Source organism: Lepus europaeus, chromosome 4, assembly GCF_033115175.1.
Source record: "Lepus europaeus isolate LE1 chromosome 4, mLepTim1.pri, whole genome shotgun sequence".
NCBI classification, from domain to species: domain Eukaryota; kingdom Metazoa; phylum Chordata; class Mammalia; order Lagomorpha; family Leporidae; genus Lepus; species Lepus europaeus.
Genome location: NC_084830.1, coordinates 96,933,974 through 96,959,624, shown reverse-complemented (window position 1 = coordinate 96,959,624; position 25,651 = coordinate 96,933,974). Strand labels below are relative to the sequence as shown.

The 25,651-nt window shown below is 46.3% G+C and overlaps 1 pseudogene; it reads right to left on the bottom strand.

Moving 5' to 3' along the window:
* Nucleotides 1-21,399: 21,399 nt before the first annotated feature.
* LOC133758447 (dnaJ homolog subfamily A member 1-like) lies at nucleotides 21,400-23,113 on the bottom strand (annotated as a pseudogene).
* Between the last annotated feature and the right edge of the window lie 2,538 nt (nucleotides 23,114-25,651).

Sequence of the window (25,651 nt, the reverse complement as noted above, 5' to 3'; positions counted from 1 at the left end):
ATGGTTGGAGGTGAGGCCAGGGAAGAAGGAGGCAGATCAGGCCATTGTAAGGTCCTGGGGTATTCTGTTCCAGGTCTGTTGGCACATTCATTGGCCAGTCAGTGTAGGCAAAGGCTGGAAGGTGTAGGTATACATTGGTGCCATCAGGGGGCGCCAGGGCCGGCTGGCTGAGTCCTTGGACTCCAGGATCTGAAATTTGAGGGATGGTTGATCAAGGAGAATCTGCAGAATTCCAGCCAATAGCTCAGGGACACCATTTTATTTCCAAAGCAGGCTGCAGCCTAACTAGACATAAGACCAGCTGATCAGGGCTAAGAGTACCCTGGGGTTGTCTCCACACTTGTCTGACCTGAGTCTTGACATGCTTCCCCAGATGCTTTTCTTCAGGCTCCTTGCTGAGAAGCTGTATTTCTTCCAAATAGGGACAAAACCCCAAATGAAGTAAATAGCTTTGGGTGTGGGTATAAGAAGGCCACAGATAATTAAATGCAGAACAAGGGTTGCTACATCCGTTAAGTTCAATGGCCAGAGGAGTTTTAAAAGAAATAAAAGATTTTTATTTATTTTTTTTTAGTGTCACTTTTTCCCAAGGAAAAAATTTGTAGAAAATGTTCTGAGATTCCAATTTTAACCCAGACACTCATCAGACATGAGACTCATTTTGACAAGTCTATTTATTAAGTATTCTTAAATGGTTTCTAAGTACCATGCTGTAATTAAAAACAAAAACAAAACTTGTGCTTCTCAGGGACTTGGAGAAGAACCATTCTTGTTGTGCTTACTTAGTTTTAAATCAACATAAATGAGTTTATGCTATGTGTAATGCTCCTTGCCTTGCTTTCTTTTTAAACCTAACAATGTGTTTTGTCGGCCTTTCTATGGCAGTAAATATGGGCTCAGTTCATTCTCATTTATTTATTTATTTTTTAGTTATTTGACAGGTAGAGTTACAGACAGTGAGAGAGACAGAGAGAAAGGTCTTCCTTCCGTTGGTTCACCCCCCAAATGGCCGCTACAGCCAGCGCTGCGCCAATCTGAAGCCAGGAGCCAGGTGATTTTCCTGGTCTCCCATGCGGGTACAGGGCCCAAGCACTTGGGCCATCCTCCACTGCACTCCTGGGCCACAGCAGAGAGCTGGACTGGAAGAGGAGCAACCGGGACTAGAACCTGGCGCCCATATGGGATGCCGGTGCCTCAGGTGGAGGATTAACCTAGTGAGCCATGGCTCCAGCCCCGCCAGTTCATTCTTTAAATAGCTGCCTTGTAATCACTTTGAACCCTCCACCACACTATTGGTCAATTTCCAGGTCAATTTTAATTTTCATCATTACTGACAGTGCGACCAAATGCACACCTTTGTGCAAGTGTGATCACTTCTGTAGGAGAGAGTATTCCTATGAACATTTCCATCTCATTAAGGTTCAATCTGTAATTTCCCAACGACTGGTGGCAGTTGAGTCCTTTCCATGTGTTTATCATCCATTTGGGTTTCTTCTTTTTGTTTGAAAGAGGGTTTTTTCCCCTATTGATTTTTAGGAACTATTTATATATTTTAGATAATAACCCACTAGTTTTATGCACATTGAAAATAGTTTCTCCTAGCCTGTTGCTGTTTTTAAATTTTGCCCATAATCTGTCCCACCCTTCAGAAGACCCCCAGTTCTCTGCCCACGGGTAAGAATTTTCTCTTCCTTTCCAGCATTCTTTCTTTTCCTTGTCTAACCTCACACTGGATAGGAGTGGCACTGGGGACATCTGGTCTTGTTCTGAGTTCATCAAGTGTACTTTGTTAGTCAGTGGTGTGGGCTGATGGCCTCCATCAAGCTGGTTCTCACAAGAGCATCTTTCTATTCTTAGATGGTTAGCTTGCCAGTGGTTTTGATGAGGAGCAGGTGTTTTAGGGGGTAGTCTGTGTTTGGTGTGGCTCCTGCTTCACACACGGTGCAGCATTCATCAGTGGCTGCATGTCGTCCAGTGCATGTGGGCGTCTTTTCAGGTGTGCTCTCATGCTGCCCACACTTTTCTTTCATCCCCATTGTGACTGTCAGCTGCCAGAGACCCACAGCTCTCCCCTAGTTGTTCCTGTGGGGTCCCGGGGCAGAGGCTCGTTCAGCCTTGGGCTACCTTCATTCCCACCCAGGAGCTGAATCACAGGTGGTACTTGTTGGCCTGGCCCCCCTCACCTGTGCACCATGGAATCAGAGGGTGAGATTGGCTCCACCAGGTCACATGGACTGAGAGGGGGATGGAGGTGTCTCTCCAAGGACACTGCTGTGCTGGGCAGGCAAGCACGACAGGTATTAATGAGTCTTCCCTCATATCAACAATGACGTTGACAAGCCATGTCCGTAGAGCACACCCACTTTTCGTCCCTCCTGCCATTTCCTGTTGTTCCTGGTAGTCCTCGAGGGTGGCTTCCATGTACCTAGAACCATGTCCATCACATCCCTGCCCTCTGGCTCCTTCAAGGATGCCCCCATGTGAGCCAAGGGTGCCTGCCCCCTGTTCTCTCTGTAGCCCTGGGCCTGACCAGCATGTGCAGAATGTCCTCTTCCTGCTCTGCAGGGGTCTCTGAGGCATCACACACCTGCCGTCTGCCTTGAGGGCAGGCAGCATCATGTGGCCGTGTGACTCACATCTCAGGAAGTCAGAGGGGCTCAGCAGGTCTGTACAGCTTTGCTGCCACAGTTTCTGTTGCCTAATACACATCATGGGGCCCTGTGGACTGTGCCTTCTGTCATCTTAGTGGCTGAGGGACATAACAGGACCAGTGAGGGTATGGTGGCTTTGGTGTTGCCCTGGTGTGGGGAGATGCCAGTGCTGACTGTGGATGTTTGGGATTTTCCCTTGCTTAACTCCAACACCTTGTGTGACACTTGACTTATCTTTACTATGGGAGGTAATTAGAAAACTGCATCTTGCATTGTATTCATTGTGGGCTCTCCAGAGAGACAGAAGCAGTGGGAAATTACACAGAGAGTACACATGAACAACCCTGGCAATGGTCACGCCATTTTAACTACCCCAGCACCATCTTAGGCAACTCTAATAAAACATTTCCTGGAATTTGGGCCGAAACCATAAGTCATGGGCAGGCAGCTGCGGTTTGAGATAATGGCACCAGATAAACAGGAACAGGCCAAAACCATAAGTCATGGGCAGGCAGCTAATGGCGCCAGATAAACAGGAACAGGCACGGGAAGTACCCAACCGCCCCTTATCTGTGGGTCCGGGCAGACGGCAAAAGTATGCAAGGTATTTTCTGCATGCCCCCACCCCATTGTCTTATTGAAACCCTGTAACCATGCTTTTTTTGCTTCTGTACTCCCGCTTTTGCAATCCCCCAGGTATATAAGTGCCCCCCAGACACTACTACGCACGCCTCTCTCCTGCCTCCCGCTGCGTCGGGTCTGGAGACAGCGTCCGCTAGCGCTCGTGAAATAAAGCCACCTCTTGCACTTGCATCGTCTGGTCTGAGGATTTTTTTTGAGTCTGGGGTCGCGATCTAAAGGACCCAGCGGGGATTAGGGTCCTTCACACACATATGTACAACAGGGACTCGGTTCTCATGGTCATGAAGGCTGAGGAGTACGAAGGCCTGCGGCTGGCGAGGTGGAAATGCAGGGGAACCCGCCCCACAGCTGCAGTCTGGGTCTCAGTCTGCAGGCAAGAGAGCTGCATCTGGCTTGAAGATGGTCCAGCAGAGAGAAGGGATTCTTCCTTACTCATCCTTTTGTCCTGCTTAGGCCTTCACTGGACTCCACGGTGGCGAGGGCCATCTGCTTCATTCAGGGAACAGACATACGCAGAAATATGTCTAGTTAAATATCTGGGCAACCTGTGGCCTCGCCAAGTTGGCACACACGTCCGTTAACCATCACAGAGCAGCACTCACATTTGTATGAGGGGGATGAGGGGGCCTGCTTCAGCTTTTGTCGCTTGTGCATTGTGCCTTCCTTCTGTAGGTCTCTCTCGGTTGCTCCTGCTTCCTCCTCTACCCTTCACAGCCAACAATAACCCTGTGGGTATTATGGCAACTTAGAGCATCTGATACCTAGAAACACACAATTGTGCCTGTGTAAGATACATCAGGATAGGGATCAGCATTGTGGTGCGGTGGGTTAAGCTGCTGCTTGTGATGTTGCTGGCATCCCGTATCAGACTGCTGGTTCAAGTTCCAGCTCCGGCCCAGCGGTAGAAGGTGGCTGAGTATTTGGTTCCTGCTACCCATGTGGGAGACCCAGATGGAGTTCTAGGCTCTGGGGAATTGGCCTGGACCAGCTCTGGCTGTTATGGCCATTTGGAGCGTGAACCAGTAGATGGAAGAACTTTCTCTCTGTATCACTCAGCCTTTAACATAAACACAATCTTCCAAAAAAAAAAAAGTCACCATAAATATAGAATGTCAAGGCAAAAACTAGGAGAAAAATTGCAACTCTTATAACAGATAGAGCTGATATACTCAGGCATGTATGTGGTGGCATTGTGTAAAATCAGAGAATTAGTGATTTTACAAAATCTAGTGTCAAGTTTTTTACACAACACTGGTGGGATATTCACACAGTTGGATATTATAAAGAAATTAAAATGAATGAATGTGCGGTACATACAGTGGCTGAATAAATATAAATATAAATTAAATATACATAAATATATATTTATATATAAAAATATATATAAATATATACAATATACTACATATATAATATATTATACATAATATAATATATTATAACATATAACATTATAAATTATATAATATATAATATATTACATATATTATATATTAATTCATATTATATATTATATATAATATATTTATATATTCATATATAAAAATAAATATATATTTATATATTTAATTTAATTTATATTTATTCAGCCACTGTATGTATATATAATATATATTTAATATATAATATATAATTATATATAATATATAATATATAATACATATAATATATAATAAATATATACTATATACTATATACTATATAACATATAAATAATATATATTATATTATAATAGAATATAATATATAAATATATAATATATGTTTATGTATTATATATTAATATATATTTATATATAAATATAAATTAAATATAATATAAAGCAAACAATCCAGTTTGTGCAGCCAGCATTGTGGCAGAGCAGGTTAAGCCACCGCCTTCAATACCTGTATCCAAAATCAGAGTGCATGTCAAGTCCTGGCTACTTTGCTTCTGATCTGGCTTCCTACTGATGCTCTTGGGAAGGTGGTGGAAGATAGTCAAGGACTTGGGCCCCTGCCAGCCTATGTTAGAGACCTGGATAGAGTTGCTGGCTCTTGGCTTTGGCTCAGTTCAGACCTTGCTTTTGCTGCCATTTAGGGACTGAATGAGTGGAGAGAAGATCTCTTTCTCTCTCTCTCTAACTGCCTTTCAAATAAATACATTGGAAAAAATATCCAGCTTTCATAAAATATATTCTTTGATATTTGTGTAAAGTTTAAAAGCATGCAGACCAATAAAACTCTGAGTGTGAGCCTCTACACACATGTAATTAGCATCTAAGAGTGGAAACAGGGTGATGGAGATGAAGCTCAATGGTTTCTTCTGGGGTGGAAGAAGGGGCACTTGGGCCCCGCCCTAATCTGCAACACTACGTTCATTAGGGAATGACAGTATATCTAAAGGACATGAAAGCAGTGCATTAAAAAGACACCATGTTCTCGTGTTTATTGTGGCACTTTTATTTTTAAAATAGCCAAGGTACCAAATCAACATAGGTATCTATCAACAAGTGGATGGGTAAAGAAAATGCGAATATATCCAGTAGAATACTCAAAAGAATGACATTTTGCCATTTGTGGCAATGTGGGTGGAATTGGGGGACAACAGATTACATGAACTAAGTCAGGCACAGAAAAGGACGTGGGGGAGGGAGTTGAAGGGAGGATGGTTAATGGGTCCAGAGGACTTCTGATGTTCTATAGCACAGTAGGGTAACTGGTTGAAAAGAATTCACTGAGTATTTCAAAACAACTAGTAGAGAGGCTCTTGAATATTTCCAGCACAAAGGAATGATAAATGTCTGAGATGAGGGGCATGCCAGTTACCTCTCATATGACCATTAATCTGGTCATATATGTTGTACACGTGCATTGAGATGTCACCTGTGCCCCGTGAATAGGTGCAACTACTGTGTGTCAACATTGTAGTCACGTTACACACCATAGCTTCAAGCAATAAAAACCAAGAAGATGAAGCAAATGTGTATCTTATTATCTGTGTTCTCCTTTATACTTGAAATAGTTGAGTAAACAAGAAGCTAGACTATTTTTGAATGTGGCCCCAGGGCAGCAGCCAGCTCGCTGGGCTGTGCGGTGCAGAACACGGGGCAGGGAAGGGGGTGGGGGTTGGGAGAGAAGGGAGGGGACGTGTCAGGTGTCCTCTCAGGAGGATGCACTTGGAGGCTACCAGAGCCCTGCCCTCAGGGCGGCCACTGCAGCCGGGAGAAAGACAACAGCAAACAACTGAACTGTCATAGCAAACAACTGAACTGTGTATCATGGTTGGAGGTGTTAGCGCTGTGGGGAGAAAAGGAAGCAAGAGGAGGCCAGGGTGGCTCTGTGAGGGAGGGGAAAGCGAGGAGAGCCGTTGCAGAGGGAGCAGCCGGGGTGGTGGTGGTATCGGCTGGAGGGGGCCTACATTCATTTTCCAGGTTCTTGCCTTTTATTCAGAGAATTCTAAATACAGACCAAAACACGGCATGCAGTGTGATCAACTTTATTTATGAAGTGAGAAAAATACACACGCCCATTAGGGCTTTATTTAGGGAGACTGGAGCCAAAGAAAGGGAGTTATCCTACCCTGCTCTGCCCGTCCTGAGTCCACGTGGAGGACAGAGAGCATTTCCATTCTTCCTGGCTTTTTATGAGCTTAGAAAAATGGAAGTGTTTACATGGTGGTACCTCCCCCACGTCCCAGGTAAGAGGAGGTATTTCCTGGGGAGAGGGGTCCCCTGATTGACAGGTGGGTGAACAGGGCAACACAGAGTGAAGGAGGTGCGGCTTCCAGTGCATGAGTTTAAAACTATCTAAGCTGTCCTGCCTCAGTGGGGTTGCGGTGACGCATCAGCCACGTCAGCCATGTCAGCCAGGACACCACGTTGTCTCTGAGGAGGACATGCACGGGTAAACGTTTTAACCCTGTCCCTCAGGCTGCAGCCCTGTGGAAAGTGGCCCGCGGCCGTGCCAGGGGCAAGGAGAGGAGGAGGCAGAGGTGCAGAGGGTGGGGGGAGACCAGGGTCACCCCGTGTGGGCCCCCCTGTCTGTTGTGAGGCTCACCGCAGGGACAGGCACCTCTTTCCTGAATCTCGAGTGGGCCCAGCCTGTGCCTTGCGCCTTTCTGCCTAGTTTGATGTTTCTTTCGTTGAAGACTTGGGTCCCCAGGATACTGCAAGCATAACAGGGCACCGGAATGCCACCGAGAGTTCTGGAAACTTGCAGGTGGCGTTTCCTCATGGCTGTGGCAGATGATCTGCTTCAGCAATTTGAGTTCAAGATGAATTTGTATGACAGCTGGGTCTGACTTCCGCCTGTGTCAATGGCACGGAGCTGTGGGTGAATTTTTGCTGCAGCACTTTGCGTGGGAGCCTAGCCTCAGGCGCCACATGACCCTGTCCCTGGCTGGCCAGCGTCTGCCACAGGCAGTGTGGATGTGGCCTGGGGGAGCTCCTGGGTCCCCCCAGATGCTGTACATGTTAGGGAAAATGTTGGTGTATTGTTTCAGAACTCATAAACACCATCTTGATCTCTGTTTGATTTTTTAATGGGAGTCCCAAGGAGTCAGGTTTAAAAATGGAGTGAAACAAAGCTGAACATGGCCAGGAAATTCCGAGCCGGGAGGCGGGAGGTGAGTGCGTGCTGGGGTCGCCTTGAGCTTGCACATGTGCGCAGCCTCCTGCCAAACGGAAGACGGAGCGAAGGTCTCTCCCGGGAGTGCTCCGCAAGCTGAAGGCCCACGGCAGCACAGAGTGTGCTGCATAACAGAGTTTACAGGCAGTTTGGGGAGTGGTGGGTGGTCTCCGGGGAGGAGAGTCTGTGTGGGAATTTATCTGGAGCCTGGTGGAGTCCCGTTCTGAAACATTTAATGAACACCACTTTGGAAACATTCGCCTTTGATTTTACCCGGTTCTGTCGCTAGGAGGAGCATGTACACAGCAAGTCGGTGATGCTCTCCAAGTCCTGGTGCCTTTCCAGGATTGCAGTGTAAGGTTGCAGTTGCCTGAGCCCTCGGTTCTGATCCTCCTCACTCCTGCCCCGCCTGGGCCCCATCCTTGGGTGACTTTGATTTGGAATGACATGAGACGAGAATGAAGGTGTGCGTGGAGGTGAAGGCTGGGTGTTTTGCTCTTTGCCTCTGGGGCTGGCCCTTCTGTACTAATGGAACTGACTGAAAATCAATTGAAATTTCCATCCCAGTTTCCAGTGCTCTCGGTGCACTTGCTGTCCACTCTTGGGCACGTCTGGAAAGGAGGGAGATGTGCAGGTGCATCAGAGACACAGTTCAAAATATGAGAATGTAGGTGTCTTGTTTTGATCAGTCACCTTCTTAGTTCTGGTAATTGTGAATATTCTAGCGTTTTTATTTTTCAAACAGTTTTACCAAATCTGGAAGGGGATTTTTCTTCTGTGGGCATGTCATTGCAGCTTATGGGGTTCTAATGATTGAAAAAAGTGCTTTGTTAGGGTGATGGTGTGGTAAGTGATTTAAATATATATATTAAAATATTAAAATGTTTATTAATGTGTATTAAATATTACTTTGGCTAATGGTGGTGTGGCTTCATTAGGGCGATACTAATACTACCAGTGGCGTGGGAAACTTTGTTTTTCTTCAGTTTTAAAATCAAGTGCTTTTTCTTGGCCCAGTGGTAGAAATGTAAATCATACCCCTGTATTCTTAATCTCCCATTCTCCACATCATCTGTACCATTTTTACTTAATATCTAGCAAAAATCTGCCTAAATCCAAAAATGTCACTTCCATTGCATGAGTAACTTAAGGCCTTTTCTCTTGGGTAGGTTTATTTATTTAGATGGTTAAAAAAATTTATGTGTTTGAAAGGCAAAGTGACAGACACAGAGAGAGACAGAGAGAGAGAGAGATCTCCCATCTGTTGATTCACTTCCCAAATGACTGCATAACTGGAGCTGGTTAAGGTTGAAGCTAAGAGTCAGGAATTCCACCTGGGTCTTCTATGCAGGTGGCAGGGGCTCAATTTCTTGGGTCCTCTTCCACTGCCTTCTCAGGCACACTAGGAAGGAGCTGGATCAGAAGTGGGGCACCCAGGGCTTGAACCAGTGCTCTGATGTGGGATGCCAGCATTGCAAGCAAGGCTTAAACTGCTGTGTCACAATACTGACGCCTGTTTAGAAATTAAAAAAAGTAAAACCATGAATTTATTACTGAAAGGTAGCTATAGATATATTCCATTTGCTGGTGCACTCCTCAGATGTTCACACAGCTGAGGCTGCACAGGCTGAAGTCGGGAACCAGGAGCTCAGGTCTCCCACGTGCATGGCAGGGACCCAGTACTTAGGCCATCACCTGCTGCTTCCCAGGGAGTGCATTAGCAGGAAGCTGTAATCAGGAAAGAAGCTGGGGCTTGAACCCAGGCACTCTGCTATGGATCTTCAGGTCTTATATAACATTGTGTTAACTTTTAGACTCATTTCTGATATTCATAATATGCTTCAAAGTACTTTACTGTGATTTTTAAAAAATGAAACTTGTTATCTTCCAAATTATCATAATAAAGCAACATTGTGGGATTGAGTAGGACTCAATCACTTCTACTTTTTTGACTTCAGGGAATTCTTTTCTGTGCTGGATAAGAGGTACTGCTTTATGTTGTCTGGAACGTTCCTTTGAAGTATTTACCATATCTGACAAACTCAGGCATTTAGAAGTTATCTGTCTTCTGTAAGTGTCCACATTTTCCCAGAGGATTTTAGCAAAATATCCCCATTTCAACTGTGCCCCATATGTGTGGGAAGAGCAAGAGCAGAGAACCTTCTCTATTGGAAGAGTGATTTTTAAAATGATTTTATTCTCGAAAGTAATAGCTTTGTGCAGGACAACAGACCCTGACACCGCAGCAAGATATTTTACTGTTTCAGAGTAAGAAGATCCCTGGGGTCCAGGGCAGGCGCCTGGCTGCATCTGCTCTGTTTTGCCTTCAGGGGACTAGAGGAGGAAATGGAGTTTATAAACCATCATTTCACAGTGTACTGGAGTGGGAGATTTCCCACCCTGGGAAAGGCAGAGCGGGCGAGACTTAGGGACTCTGCCGAGCGACTTCCTGCTAACCGGGCGTAAGCAGACAAGGTCACCGAGTCATTGCAGAGCGCATCAGGGCTGTGACTTAGTCATTTGCTGCTGTTTTCTTAGACTCTGGCAGCTGCTCAGGAGCCCTCTGGGAGCTGCTCCCACCCATGCCCACGGCCAGGAAAGAGCCTCTCCTGGCTGCAACGTAACCCGAATGGAGTAATAACGAATCTTAGTTCTCTGGAGATTCTGGTGTTGAGTATTAAATTCTTCTTCTTCTTCTTCTTCTTTTTTTTTTTTAAAGATTATTTATTTGAAAGAGTTAGAGAGAGACAGAGATAGAGAGAGAGAGAGAGAGAGAATCTTCCATCTGCTGATTTATTCCCCAAATGGCCCAACAGCTGGAGCTGGGCTGGTCCAAAGCCAGGAACTTCTACCGGGTCTTCTACGTGGGTGCAGGGCCCAAGGACTTGGGGCATCTCCTGCTGCGTTCCCAGGCCCATTAGGAGGGAGGTGGATTAGAAATGGAGCAACCAGGACTCAGACCGGCGCCTCAATGAGATGCTGGCTTCACAGACTGTGGCTTTACAGGCTATGCCTCAGAGCCAGACCCTGGGCATTAAATTCTTAAGTGAAGCTCACCAGACTGTTCAACATGAAAAGCCATTCATATAACAGCAGCAAGGCAGTGGTGACACATCTGGAGTTTGCCTCCTGTTTTTCACCTCTGGATCATTTTGATCCGATCAGGGCCATTTGAGAGATCACGAGCAACACTCACATTTTTTAGAAGCTAGAAAGACACTTCCGTGACTGGCAAATAAACTGTTTGAAGTTACTCCTTCCCTTTGTGTGAAACAAAGGTCATGTTTTCCTGAAGAGTGTTTCTTTGCCATTAAGTGAATCTGTGTGCCCCCGACCTGACCCCTCTGCTCTCACAGCCTCCTTCACCACCTCTCTCCTTCTCAGAATCCTTGCTACCATAAATATGCCTTCCTTTCTGTCATCTCCCATCTCTAAGGCCTCTGTATTCTGTTCTTTTTTTTTTTTTTTTGACAGGCAGAGTGGACAGTGAGAGAGAGAGACAGAGAGAAAGGTCTTCCTTTGCCGTTGGTTCACCCTGCAATGGCCGCCGCGGCCGGTGCTCCGCGGTCGGCGCACCGCGCTAATCCGAAGCCAGGAGCCAGGTGCTTCTCCTGGTCTCCCATGCAGGTGCAGGGCCCAAGCACTTGGGCCATCCTCCACTGCACTCCCGGGCCACAGCAGAGAGCTGTACAGGAAGAGGGGCAACCAGGACAGAATCCAGCACCCTAACCGGGACTAGAACCCGGTGTGCCGGCGCCACAGGCAGAGGATTAGCCTAGTGAGCCGCGGCGCCGGCCCTGTATTCTGTTCTAAGTCTCTGTTGCTGCACTGTGATCATGCTGAACGTGCACTGCGGTCCATGACTTCCAGGCAGCAGGTGGCATGCTTGCTGCTTCTGCCCTTGATGTGGTGGCTGGGGGAGCTGCTGCTCTTTCAACCCTGCGTTCAGGCCCAACTTCTGATAGGACAGACTTGTGGGGAGCTGAGGCCCCTTCTTACTGCCACCGGGGTTTATGGGCTGTGACCCAGGAGAAGGAGAATGGGAGATTTAGGCTGCTGTTTGGATGGCTGAGCTGACCCCAGCCTCCTGACCCTCGTTTGCTTGAATTGCTTGGACTGTTTATTTGAGCTCTGGAAGTCTGGTGTGAGGTGGTGACTGTGGGAGCTGCCACAGTCAGACCTGCTTCCAGGGAGGGGTAGGTGTGTGCCCTTCCTGGTTGGACATGGAGCATATGTGAATTCAGGTTTGCCGAGGGTCTGAAATTAATGGGTGAAAGATGTCGTATAAGTACAAGGTACTTGATGCTGTTTTACTGCCTTCCCAGCGAAACCAGCGGAATTCCTCCGATCAAACGTTTGTCTAGGCCTTTCCTACTCTGTGGCATCCACTAAACATGGAAAGCTCGTGGGTGCTGCTTTCTGAGAGAGATTCGTTTTCTTCAGTTTTGCTGTATCGAGGTAGTCAGTGCTCTACCTGTCACTACGCCTTCAGTTCTCTGAAAGGAGGAGTTAAAAACAAGACAGGCGCTTACAGGTAGATGGAGCCCTTTTGTTTATGCAAATGGCTGACTTTAGTGACCAGATTCATTCATTTTCAATTTTTTTAAAAAGGTTTATTTATTTGTTTTGAAAGAGGGAGAGGGAGAGGGAGAGGGAGAGAGATCTGGTTCACTTCCAGATGGCTGCAATGGCCAATGCTGGGCCAGGCCGAAGCCAGGAGCCAGGAGCTTCATCTGGGTCTCCCACATGAGTGCAGGGGCCTAAACACTTGGGCCATCCTCCACTGCTTTCCTGGGCACATCAGCAGGGAGCTGGATCAGAAGTGGAGGGACTGGGACTCGAATCAGAGCCCCTATGGAATGCCAGTCTCACAGGCAGCGGTGTTACCCTCTGCACCATGTGGCAGCCCTTCATTTTCAATTTTTGATTTTTAGAAAACTTCATGATGGTTCCTGAAAAGGGTTATTTCAGAAAGTACCATAGCTATGAGGAAGTCAGGGCCCTTTTTCTGCTCTGTTGTCCTGTTATAGGTATCAAATAGAGAGTTTATGATGCTGAGTTTACTGAAGAATAGCTGTTAGAGTTAAAACTGACACATGCTTATTGTGGCTTTGGGCTCAGGGGCTCCCCAGATTCTTCACTGCTGTCTGGGTTGGGGGACCACGCTGAGTGGAATGGGCGTGGGGGGAAGGAGGGCATGTGCTTGGCCAATGGACTCCTGGGAGCTCTGTTCTTTGTGTGAGGGGCTGGTGCCATTAAGCTGTCTCCGGTATGTACTGTTGTTTGCTGAAGACACCAGGAGGTCTCCCTGCGGGCTTGTGCTGTGGCCGTGGCCTCAGGGGTGAGCATTTGCCTGTTGTGCTCTTGGTTTCCTATGAGTAGCCTGAGTCTCCACCTCCTCGGTGTGCAGGTGTGTCCTTTGTTCTCTGAACTTTGCTGGAACCAAGAGCCTTTGCAAACTCTGGTCTGGGCATCCAGAGAACAAGGTTTTAGTTTTCCCTTGTGTGTGTGTGTGTGTGTGTGTGTGACTTGGAGAAATGCATGGGTTGAGCTTGGTTAATAAGCTAGGAAATGGCATCAAACCGGATGCTAGGGCCAGTGTTACAGCACAATGAGTTAAGCTGTTACTTGCTACATTGGCGATGCTTCCAAGCCATTTACCTGCTAACACTCCTGGGAAGGCAGTAGATGGTGGCCCAAGTGTTTACACCCCTGCCAGCCACACGCGAGACCGGAGTGGAGTTCTTGGCTCCAGGTTTCTGTATGGCCCAGCCTTGACTGTTGTGGTCATTTGATGAGTAAACCAGCAGTTGGAAGATCTCTTTCTGTCTCTGACTCTCCCTCTCTTTCTCTGTGGGATGCTCTGCTTCTCAAATAAATATTAACAAAAGAGAAAGACTGGATGGCACCTGAAGGCCAGTGAGAGGCTGTGGCTGCCTCTTCACTCTGTCTCAGGAGCAGGGGTTGATTGGAAGGGAGAGAAACGCCGACTCTTGTATCAGATTTCTTTCCTCCCCCATTTTTGAGTCTTCAACAGAAGGCAGCACCCACCATCGTAAAGGAATGATGGACCTGTTCTCCAGGAAGAGGAGCCCATTCTGGGTGGGTGCAGATGGACCTGGGTGGAGTCAGGAGCACAGCTTTTCCTCATTCTCCTAAAAAAGTGGTCTGTGGGGAAGAAGTCACTGTGTTTACACCTATGTGTTCTGAGTGTTTCCTCTGCTCACTCATTTAGCATCTCTGGTGAAACATCACTATATTTATTTATTTATTTTATTTTAAAGATTTATTTTATTTATTTGAAAGTCAGAGTTACATAGAGAGAGGAGAGGCAGAGAGAGAGAGAGAGGTCCTTCATCTGTTGGTTCACTCCCCAGATGGCTGCGATGGCTGGAGCTGCGCCGATCCATAGCCAGGAGCCGGGTCTCCCACGCAGGTGCAGGGGCCCAAGCACTTGGGCCATCTTCTACTGCTATCCCAGGCCACAGCAGAGAGCTGGACCTGAAGAGGAGCAGCCAGGACTAGAACCAGCACCCATATGGGATGCTGGCACTTCAGGCCAGGGCTTTAACCCAATGCACCACTATTTCTTTCTTTCTTCCTTTTTTTTTTTTTTTTTTTGACAGGCAGAGTTAGACAGTGAGAGAGAGAGAGACAGAGAGAAAGGTCTTCCTTTGCCGTTGGTTCACCCCCCAAATGGCCACTATGGCCAGTGTGCTGTGGCTGGTGCGCTGCACCAATCCGAAGCCAGGAGCCAGGTGCTTCCTCCTGGTCTCCCATGCGGGTGCAGGGCCAAGCACTTGGGCCATCCTCCACTGCCTTCCCGGGCCACAGCAGAGAGCTGGACTGGAAGAGGAGCAACCGGGACAGAATCTGGCACCTCAACTGGGACTAGAACCCGGAGTGCTGGCGCCGCAGGCGGAGGATTAGCCTAGTGAATCGCTGAGCCAGCCTATTTCAATATATGCATTTGTGGAGATCAGAGGAAGCATATTAACAAGTTTCAGAAGGAAAACAGGCAGGGTTTGGGAAGCTGTGTGTTTCTGGTCAGGAAAAAATCTTATCTTCTTGGGATGGGGACAGTATGGGACACAGAAACACTCAGCGACACCTGCTTCCTGCCAGGCCCTGCTTAGCCAAGGGTCTGTCCTAATATGGAGATGAAAAATGAGGTGTGGGTGTTGGGGTGGGAGGACCGTGGCCCTGGGACTCTGGCCTGTTCTGTATTTGGTTATTTTCTTTCTTCCTTCAGACATGTTTAAGGCCCAAGACGGTGTCTCCTTTCCTACTGCCTTTTGGTGAGGTGCCGACACCCATAGGGAGAGAGACTGCACGAGACTCCAAGTATAAATTGTCCCCAGTATCCACACAACTGTTTGCCTTTGAGGTGAACTCTGAAACGCCCCCACTCCAGTCCATACTGGCAGTCTAACTAAACTTGCTCTTGTTCTTATTGGGTCTTTCACTGGGCTTAAAAGACGCTCATACTTTGGAAAAGAAGAAATATACCAGTGTGTTCAGAATCTCTGCCTCTCTATTTGTACAGTTCAGTAGCTTTCAGGGTGTGGAAATCTGGAATAGTCCCTGTTGCCCAATTAACCTTGTGGAGACATAGCAGAAAATTGGCACCTGCTATCTCCCAGTGGATAACTAAATTTGAGTCTGAAACAAACCCCAGAAAGACAGTGATGGTTCTGTAGGAGTTGAGGCAAGAAAGGGACTGGACTTACCTGTGGGGTGAGTGGCAAGGTCTGAGGGCAAGAGGTAATGATGTTGCATAATGATTGACCAAAACACACGCACATGTATTTCTCTGAGAGGGCATTCGTGTCTTTTATCAAAAAGTCAATATGTTGAAACCTTTGATTACCATTCTCTAAAACTGGCTCTTTTCTGCTGTCTCCTGCAAATACCTTTCCAAGTCTATCTTGTATTAATCCTCATCTGCTTGAGCTATTCACTGTGTTTAGACTGGACAGTCCTTTGCGCTGAGGTTTCTGTGTGCTGGTGTTTCTCTCAGGACACTTGCAGTGCTTCCTGACCCAGTGGACCCAGCCGCAGGTCCCCTCTGTGGTGGCCCCTGCCCCACCCCCCGGCTCTGCCCTGGACCTCTGCAAGGGTGATTCATTCCCACATTGTGTTTACCCACTCACCTGTTGCTGGACATCTGGACCTTGTCCACATTTTGGTTATTGTGAATAATTCCGCTATGAGTGTGTGTGTGTGCAAGTGCTTCTTGGAGTGCCTGTTTTCAATTCTTTTTGATGTGTCAGAATTGCAGTGTTCATGAAAGTTCCTTAAAGGAGGGAATGGGGAATGGTGCCCATTTGGATTACTCATGGACTTAAACTCCAGTGTGGGATAAGCTTTCAATCACTTGCTTGGTGCACACTTTTTTCTTGCTCTTTTATGCATGTCTATGTCAATTCATTACTTTCCTTGACTCCTTTTCTGTTTCTGGTTACCAAAATTTGCTTTCTTAGAGAAGTGCTGCTCTTCGTTTATGTTTTCCTCACAAGCATGCATTTCTTTTTTTATTTTTTTTATTTGTTTATTTATTTTTTTGACAGGCAGAATGCACAGTGAGAGAGACAGAGAGAAAGGTCTTCCTTTACCATTGGTTCACCCTCCAATGGCCGCTGCGGCCGGCGTGCTGCAGCTAGCGCATCGCGCTGATCCGAAGCCAGGAGCCAGGTGCTTCTCCTGGTCTCCCATGCGGGTGCAGGACCCAAGGACTTGGGCCATCCTCCACTGCACTCACGGTCACAGCAGAGAGCTGGCCTGGAAGGGGGGCAACCGGGACAGAATCCAGTGCCCCAACCGGGACTAGAACCCGGTGTGCCGGCGCCGCAAAGCGGAGGATTAGCCTGTTGAGCCACGGCACCGACCCACGCATGCATTTCTGATCTTTGTTGGGGCCATTTAATTGCCATGATGTCATCTAAGTTGAGCTGGCTGGCATTGCTCTGGCCAGTGTGTCATGGACACCCCAGATCACAATCCTATCCTGAGTCTTGGCACCTCTTTCCTGCTTTCTTCTGGTTATCTGACCTTATTGACCTCCTAAAGAGAGAAAATAAGTGGCTCAAAAATCAAATGGGTATTTGAACACTGAAGACTGCATTTCAAGTTCTCAAAAAAGCTTCCCTGGTTTCTGGTGTAGTCAGCAGCACTAAGGACGAAAATGTCTTAGGAGAAAAGTGCTGAACCTTTCTGATGGATTCATATAAACCAGACTTACCTCGTTCCATCCCCTTCGTGCCAACCCTCTTTTTTCTCCTGTGAGAGAGGCAGAAGAAGGGGGAGAAAGACAACGTGGGCATTTGGAGTCTGGATGTGGCCTCCCTCCTTTGAGACTCAAGCTCACATTTGCAAGTGAGCAGCAGAGGCCCCCAGGGCCCCATATGCACAGAGTGCTCATTGGCAGAGTTAGCTGGACTCTATCAAGCCTAGAGCTTCGACTGGGGAGCTTTGAAGATTTGAACAAGACATAAAGAGTATTTTACAGCCTGCCTTTTAGAAGCGCTGTGCCGTAATTTTCCACCAGACAAGAAAGGCGCCCAGCCGTTATTTTCCCCAAAGGTCAGAGAGCAAATGGACAGTTTCCCTTGATTGGGCTGGAAAAGGCTGCTTGACAAAACAGGGTGACTCTCTCGTGCCCACACAGAGGAGATAAGCAGAGGCCTTGCTGGGTCTGCCTCTGCAGGTGGGCTCCCTGTGATAAGACAGGAATTTCCCTGCCGTAGGTTCTTGGCACCAGGAGTCACAGCTGCCCTTGTGCATAAAGATCCTGGCCTGGGGAAGAGGTGGATGGGACCAGGAGACCAAGCATTCGTAACGACCCACTGAGGATGAGATCCTGGGAGCAGCCCAGAAACAAGTCTCCTGGCCCCAATTGGCAGGACTGGGGCCAGGTGTGGTCACGACCATGAACTAGTTGTGTGTTTTCACTGTCCCTGGACCTTGCCTCTCCACACAGCCCCCACCCCATTGATGACATTCCCTCTCTTCTGCCCCATTCATGGCTCTGAGCACTTTCACTTTGAGCAAACGAGAAGGAGTCGCAGTGCAGTGTTGCACAGAAGGGGTCAATCTCTGTGCCAGGATATAGCACAGAAGAGAACTACTGGGAGGAGAGGGAGAAAGGCTGTGGCTTTGAAAGGAATTGGAAAATAGACCCCTCTACGTCCTTTCATGCCAGTGGCCATCACCTAACAGCACACAAAAGCACTCTGGGACAGGTGTTTGACCCACTGATTAAGATGTTGCTTGTTACACCTTCCTCCGGTGTCATTGTACTTGGGTTTGAGTCCAGACTCTGTTCCAGCTTCCTGCTAATGCACACCCTGGGAGGCAGCAGCTGATGGCCCAAGCAGTGGGGTTTCTGTCACCCATGTGGGAGATTTGGATTCAGTTCCTGGGTCCCAGTTTCAGCCTGGTGCAGCCCTGGCTGTTGTAGGCATTTGGGGAGTGAACCAGCAGATGGAAGAACTCTGTCTGTCTCTGTTTTCTGTTCTTTTCTGTGTCTTTCTAAAACAAACAAACAAAAAACCAGAAAACCTCCCTGGTCTTGGGCAGAACCTTCTTTCCTAGCTGTGCTCAGAGGACAAAATGAGGGGCCATTCCCAGACTTCCCTTTCTCCCTCAGATTATAAAAAAGGGGGGCCTTGTGCTGTGGACAGACCAAGGCAGAAGGCAGCGAGTGGCCAGAGGATCATTCTCCGCTCCTCCTTACTGCCCCGTGCTGTCCGTCTCTGCTTCTGCTGAGCAGCTCCTGCTGCTTAACGCAAGGCTCCCTGAATTCAGAAAACGATGCTGTGTGCGTGCCTACTGGGGAAACAGAAGTGGTCGACTGGGCGTGGAACAGTCTTTGTGCACTGTTGGGAAACTATACCTGCTTCCCTGCCCTCTAGTGAGGAGCAAGTGGTCCCCATGGAGACTCTTGGCGTCCTTTTTAATATTTTTAGAATTTTGAAAATCTGCACAATGCACACTTGTGTCTAATGACAATAAACTCGTTTTAAGCAGATGACTTGCATCCCGTGTCATGCCATAGGATCCTCTGCTAAGCCAGCTCTTCTCCTGCCCCTTCTTCAGTTTTGTGTTTCTCTTTCCCTTGGTTCGCTTTGCAGTTTTACCACAGATGAGGGCACTTCAGAAAGCTTGTGCAGAAAATTTAACTGTAACGCAAAAAATTTTTGAATTTCAGGCATAGGTTTTTCATAATACGCATTTCCAGAAACTTTTTGAAGTATTCTCTTCTATTTGTTCTTACAGGTAATATTTTGTTCGGTTCTCTTGCTTTTGAACTGTAAATGGCATGGTGCTTACATATTCTTCCGTGATTTCCCCGTTTTACTCACTTTTCTGTGTCTGATTTATGCAAGTTGTTTGTATGATTGTACTTTGTTTATTTTCATTGCTATACAAGATTTCATTTGAAGGAATGCACCACTCTTTTGTTGATGGACATTTGATTTATTTCTAGTTTTCTGCTACTATAAAAAGCACCACCATGGGGACCAGTGTTTTGGCATAGCAAGTAAAGCCAGTGCTTATGACCTTGTGACTCCTGCATTCCACATCAAGTACCACCTTCTCCGTTTCTGATCCAGTGCCTTGCTAATGCATCTGGGAAGACACCGGAAGATGGCCCAAGTGCTTGGGCCCCTGCTACCCATGTAGGAGACAGGGATGAGGCTCCTGTCTTTGATTTGGCCCAATCCTGGCTGTTGCAGCCATTTGGGAAGTGAACCAGCATCTTTTTTTCCTCTCTCTCCTCTGTCACTCTGCCTTTCAAATAAATAAATTAAAAAAAAAAAAAAAAAAGAAAAGGAGGGACGGTACTGTGGTGTAGTGGGTAAAGCTGCCGCCTGCAGTGCTGGCATTCTGTATGGGCATCACTCTGAGATCCAGCTGTTCCACTTCTGATCCAGCTCCCTGCTATGGCCTGGGAAAGCAGTGGAAGGTGGCCCAACCCCTGGGCCCCTGCACCCACAAGGGAGACCCAGAAGAAGCTCCTGGCTCCTGGCTTCGGATCTGCGCAGCTTGGGCCGTTGCAGCCATCTGGAGAGTGAACCAGCGGATGGAAGACCTCTCTCTGTCTCTCTGTCTCTCTCTCTCTCTTTGCCTCTGCCTCTCTGTAACTTTGCCTTTCAAATAATAAATAATCTTGGAAAGAAAGGAGCCACTGTGAACATTCTCCTGTATCCTCTTGTGTGCATGTGCAGCTGCTTTTCAGAGTACTTTATTTACCCGGGAGTCGACTTGCTGGGTCGTAGAGGATATGGCTCCTTCACATTTCCTACTCTGCCAAATTGTCTTCCAAATGATTGTAGCACTGAACTCTGCACCAGGAGCGTGTGCGACTCCTAGATGCTGTTGGGAAGGGGTCGGCCTTCCCAAGGGTTGTTATTTTCAGAGGTTAAAGTCTGCCAGGCTGGGGGGTTGGTGGAAATGGTTTCTTCTGACTGCTACTGAGCAGTATGTTTTCATATGTCATGAATCACCTTTACTTCTTTTTGATGTGTTTTCATGCCTTCTCTCTGTTTTCATACTGGAATTATCTCTTCCTTATTTAAACAGTATTTGTTCTTTGTGGGGCAGAGAGAGCGAGCCAGCGAATTCTCATCTGCTGGTTTACTCCGTAAGTGTCTGCAATGGCTTGGGGCTGGGCAAGGCTAGAGCTAGGAGCCAGGAGGGGATTCAGGTCTCCCACCTGCGTGGCGGGAACCCAGCTGCTGGAGTCATCGCTGCTGTCGTCCAGGGTCCACACTAAGGGAAGCTGGAGTCAGGAGCCAGGCACTCGGATGTGGGCCACAGGTGGTCTTAATTATCTTATTAACTTATATAAGGGGAACTTCAAAAACTTTGTGGAAAAATAGAATTAAAATACAACTTTTTCATAATATGCAATTTACTTGCATTTTTATTTTTTATTTTTATTTTTTTATTTTTATTTTTTTGCTTTGTTAATCAGTATATTAAGGAGACATTCATACATTTCAAGAATTGCTTAAATTCTGATACCCAGATTTTAAGCAGGTGAACATGACTTTTAAACATACAATTAAAGCCGTTCATAATTTGCTATACTACCAGCATTAAATGACAGTTACTTTGGAGCATAAGTCAAATGGTTTAAAGTAAGCCTGTAACACCTAAGGAATACCTTCCTATATTATACATGCACATTATTTTCTCCACATAAAGGTCTCTTTAATTTATAAATTATCCAGCTCTAGAAGTTATTACTCAGGGACTTATCATGGTCCAAAAAGGGGACTGGTCAACATACTTTTTATATATATGCTTTATATATATATATATACATATATATATATATATATATATATACTTAAAAAGATGGCATAGAAGGGAATGCAATTCTAGAAGTACAAGCCCTTAAGAAGCAGCATATTACAAAACCCTTCTTAGAAAATGATTTCTGTCACTGATATCGCATGCTATCTTTAACATCTTTAACAGTTGAGGCAATAGTATAAATGCAGAATTGGCATCACAATGAATCCCACTTAATACAAATAACTAGACAGACCAACACTTCTCTACAAGTTAATTTCTGATTGCCAGTTAAATAGTTTTAATTTCATAAGCTTAACAATGAAGGGTCAGACACTGAAGCCAACACATACACCTAGCATTTCGGTCTAAGCTTGTCCATGTAGACAGCTGAAATCAATTACAATGTATGGCTAACAAATGCTAGGGGAACTTTTTTTAAATTAGGTTTTTACAAGTATTTCATCTTGCACACTGAAGTCGTCATACATACAGGGCAAAGTCAGAGCTTTTATATTTGCGTTTATTCTTCATTTAACTTTTAAAACACTACTATAGTTGAATATTAAAACAAAAACAATAGCAAGTAGTGAGCATATTACGGTTGTAGTCCTTCACTCATCCTTCCATTACTGCATACAAAATGCCAGCAGTGCCTTCTTCACTGGCCCCATTAGGAGGTCTGACACTGAACACCCCCTCTGGGATGATGTTCATCATCCTCGTATGCTTCTCCACTATAGTGGCGCCGTCTTTCCTGATTTGGATCAAAGTCCACGAGTTCTACCTGATCCATTTCATCAGTCTCTTTTACTTCCTTCCTCTCAGGGAGAAATTTTCCAGCAAAGAGAGTTTATCAGGAGACAGAAAGCCATTTTCAGGGAAGTTTACCTTGAATTCAATGATTAGGTGACCCTTTTCATAAGGTCTACGATAAATTGGCATGCCTTCATTTAGCACACACTTGATATCTCCATGCTTGACAATCTGACCTGGATGAGAGGTGATGACTATGGTTCGGTTGTCAAGAGTGGATATTGGCTTTTGGAAACCACATAATGCTTTGACTAGTTGTATTCCATACACATAAAAAGGTCTCCTCCTCGTCGGGTAAAAACAGCATGGTCCTTCTGATCTAACACAATGATAATATCTCCTGGCTCCAGTCCTGGTTCTTGGTCTCCCTCACCATGGAATGCTATATTCTGGCCATCTTTCATGCCTTTGTCAATATGAACTTCTAGAATTTTCTTCTCTCGAACTATTTTCCTTCAGTTGCAGCTTTTACATCTATCTTTAGGACTGATGCGTTCCCCATGGCCCTGGCACTCCATGCATACAGACTGAATCTGCTGAACCATTCCAGGTCCTATCTGATGAATCCTTATTTGCATTCCAGTACCTTGGCAATTGGGACAGCACTCTACTGCTCCTTTCTTACCGCCTCGGCCTTCACATTTGTCACAAATCACATTCTTCTGTAGAGCTAGTTTCCTTGTTGCACCATTATATAAGTCTTCTAAGGTTACTGAGAGTTGATGAACCACATTTTTACCTCTCCGTTCTCTCTGCATCCTTCCTCCTCCTCCAAAAAACATATCGAAGATGTCCATGGGGGAGCCAAAACCACTGCCTGCTCCGCCCTCCTTAATTGCTTGTTCTCCTCCTTTGTCATATAATTCCCTTTTCTTTGCATCAGAAAGAACTTCCTAAGCTTGAGAAATCTGTTTGAACTTCTCGCCTTCATTTGGATTCTTATCAGGGTGGTACTTTAAGGCCAATTTCCTGTAAGCCTTTTTCAGTTCTTCCTGGGTGGCATTGGGTTTGACCCCCAAGACATCATAGTAAGTGGTTTCTTTCACCATTTTCTACTATAGCTGGTGAGCCGGCTGAGGCCGGCGTGGGGGAGCGGGAAGGAGCGTGCACTGTGTGCAGCTTGGGTAGTCGCCGCTCCTCCGCTTCTCACCGAGCGTTCTGGAAAGTTCCCCTTGCATTTTTAAAAAGCCTCTCATATGCATGTATTTCAAAATATTTTGTACCAAAATAAACATCTTTACTCCCATTTTCCACGAACTTTTTGAAGTACTTTCATGCAGTTTTTTACATAAATATATTCTAGCATTAATCATTTGTCTGTTAAAAGTGTGGCAAATATTTGCTTTTAAAATTCTCCTTCCAAGGTCTTTTATACAGAATAGAATTTAAAAAATTTAATTAAGTCAAAGTCAATTGTCTTTTCCTCTGTGTTTTTATTTTCATGTTATAAGAAATCTTTCACTCTCTATACCCATATTTATATATATTTTTAGATTTATTTATTTTACTTGAAAGTCAGAACTGCAGAAAGAGAGAGAGAGAGAGAGAAAGAGAGAGAAATCTTCCATCTGCTGGTTCACCCTGCAGGTGGCCACAATGGCTGGGGCTTGGCCAGGCCAGAGCTAGGAGCCAGGAGCCAAGAGCTTCTTCCAGGTCTCCCATGTGGGTGCAGGGACCCAGGCACCTGGGCCATCTTCTGATACTTTTCCCAGGCCATTAGCAGGAGCTGGATTAGAAAGGGAGGGAATAGCCAGGGGTCTACATGATGGAGTAGTGGGTAAAGCCACCACTTGCAGTGCCAGCATCCCAAATGGACGCTGGTTTGTGTCCTGGCTGCTCCACTTCTGATCCAGCTCTCTGCTATGGCCTGCAAAAGTGGTAGAGGATGGCCCAAGTCTCTGGGCCCCTGCACCTATGTGGGAGACCTGGAAGAAGCTCCTGGCTCCTGGCTTCGGATAGACCCAGCTCGGGCCATTGTGGCCATCTGGGGGGTGAACCATTGGATGGAGGACTTCTCTCTCTCTCTGCCTCTGCTTCTCTGTAACTCTGCCTTTCAAATAAATAAAATCTTAAGGGAATGGAGCAGCTGGGACTAGAACCTGTGCCCATATGGGATGCCAGCATTGCAAGCAGAAGCTTTACCTGCTAGGCCACAATGCCAGTCCCTTGTTTGTTTGTTTTGTTTTTTTTTTTTCCAACAGTGTTTTATAGTATTGCTATTTTCCTTTGTCTCTACTGCCCTAGAGTTGATTTTTTGTGTGTTGTGTGCCAAAAACTCAATTTCATTTTTTTCCATTTGTATCATCAGGGGTCCAGCATCATCCACTGAACAGTCCTCTTTCCCCCACTAATCTGCATGCCAGCTCAGACACAGGGCATTTTCAGTTGGCCCTGACGTGCTGGTCTGTGTCAGTCTCTGATAGGTTCTGATTGACTTGTCTATGTCAATACCACGCCGGTAGTTTCTGCACTTTTGCGATCATTCTCAGTATCTGTGAGGCAGTTCTTCTACCTTATTCTTCAGGAGTGTCTTGGATGAGCTCTGCTTTTTGCTTTTTATATGAACTTTACAACCAGCTTTGCAAATTTCACACAAAAAGTGTTGGGATTCAGGTGAAACTGTGTTGAATCTATAGATCCATTGAAGGAGAACTAATATTTTTTCTTGTGTTTTTTAACCTCAAACATGATTGCCTATTTATATTTATTTAGATTCTTTGAAAAGCCTTTTTTTGTGAGTTTTAGCTTCTTAAAACATTTTTAAAAATTTGTTTTAATTTTATTTTTAAAATGGAGAGACAGAGGGAGAGAGAAAGACAGAGAGAGAGAGAGAGAGAGAGAGAGAGAGAGAGAGAGAGGTATCCCATTCACTGGTTCGCTCCCTAAATGGTAGCAATGGTTGGAGCTAGGCCAGTCTGAAGCCAGGAGCCAGGAATTTCTTCCAGGCCTCCCACATGGGTGCAGGGGCCCAAGGACTAGCACCATTTTCCCCTGCTTGCCCAGGAGCATTAGCGGGGAGCTTGATCAAAAGCAGAGCAGCCAGGACTCGAACTGGTGCTGCAGATGGTGGCTTAACGCGCTGTGCCACAAAGCTGGCCCCTTTTTCTTGCCTTCTTAACAGAGACTTTTGTAGAACAAGCGTTTTCAGCAGGCGCCGAGGCTCAGTAGGCTAATCCTCCACCTGCGGCACTGGCACACCAGGTTCTAGTCCCGGTCAGGGTGCCGAATTCTGTCCCGGTTGCCTCTCTTCCAGGCCAGCTCTCTGCTGTGGCCAGGGAGTGCAGTGGAGGATTGCCCAGGTCCTTGGGCCCTGCACCTGCATGGGAGACAGGGGAAGCACCTGGATCCTGGCTTCAGATCAGCGCAGTGCGCCGGCAGCAGCGACCATTGGAAGGTGAACCAACAGTAAAGGAAGAATTTCTCTCTGTCTCTCTCTCTCACTGTCCACTCTGCCTGTCAAAAAAAAAAAAAAAAAACAAAAACAAAAAAAAAAAAAACAAGCATTTTTACTTTTAATGAAGTCCAACCTATTGATTTGTTTTTCTTTAGTGGATCGTGCTTTGGTGTCAAGTCTAAGAACTCTTCCTAAACCCTTGTTGCTGAAGTTTTTTCACTCTGTTTTCTTTCCTTGA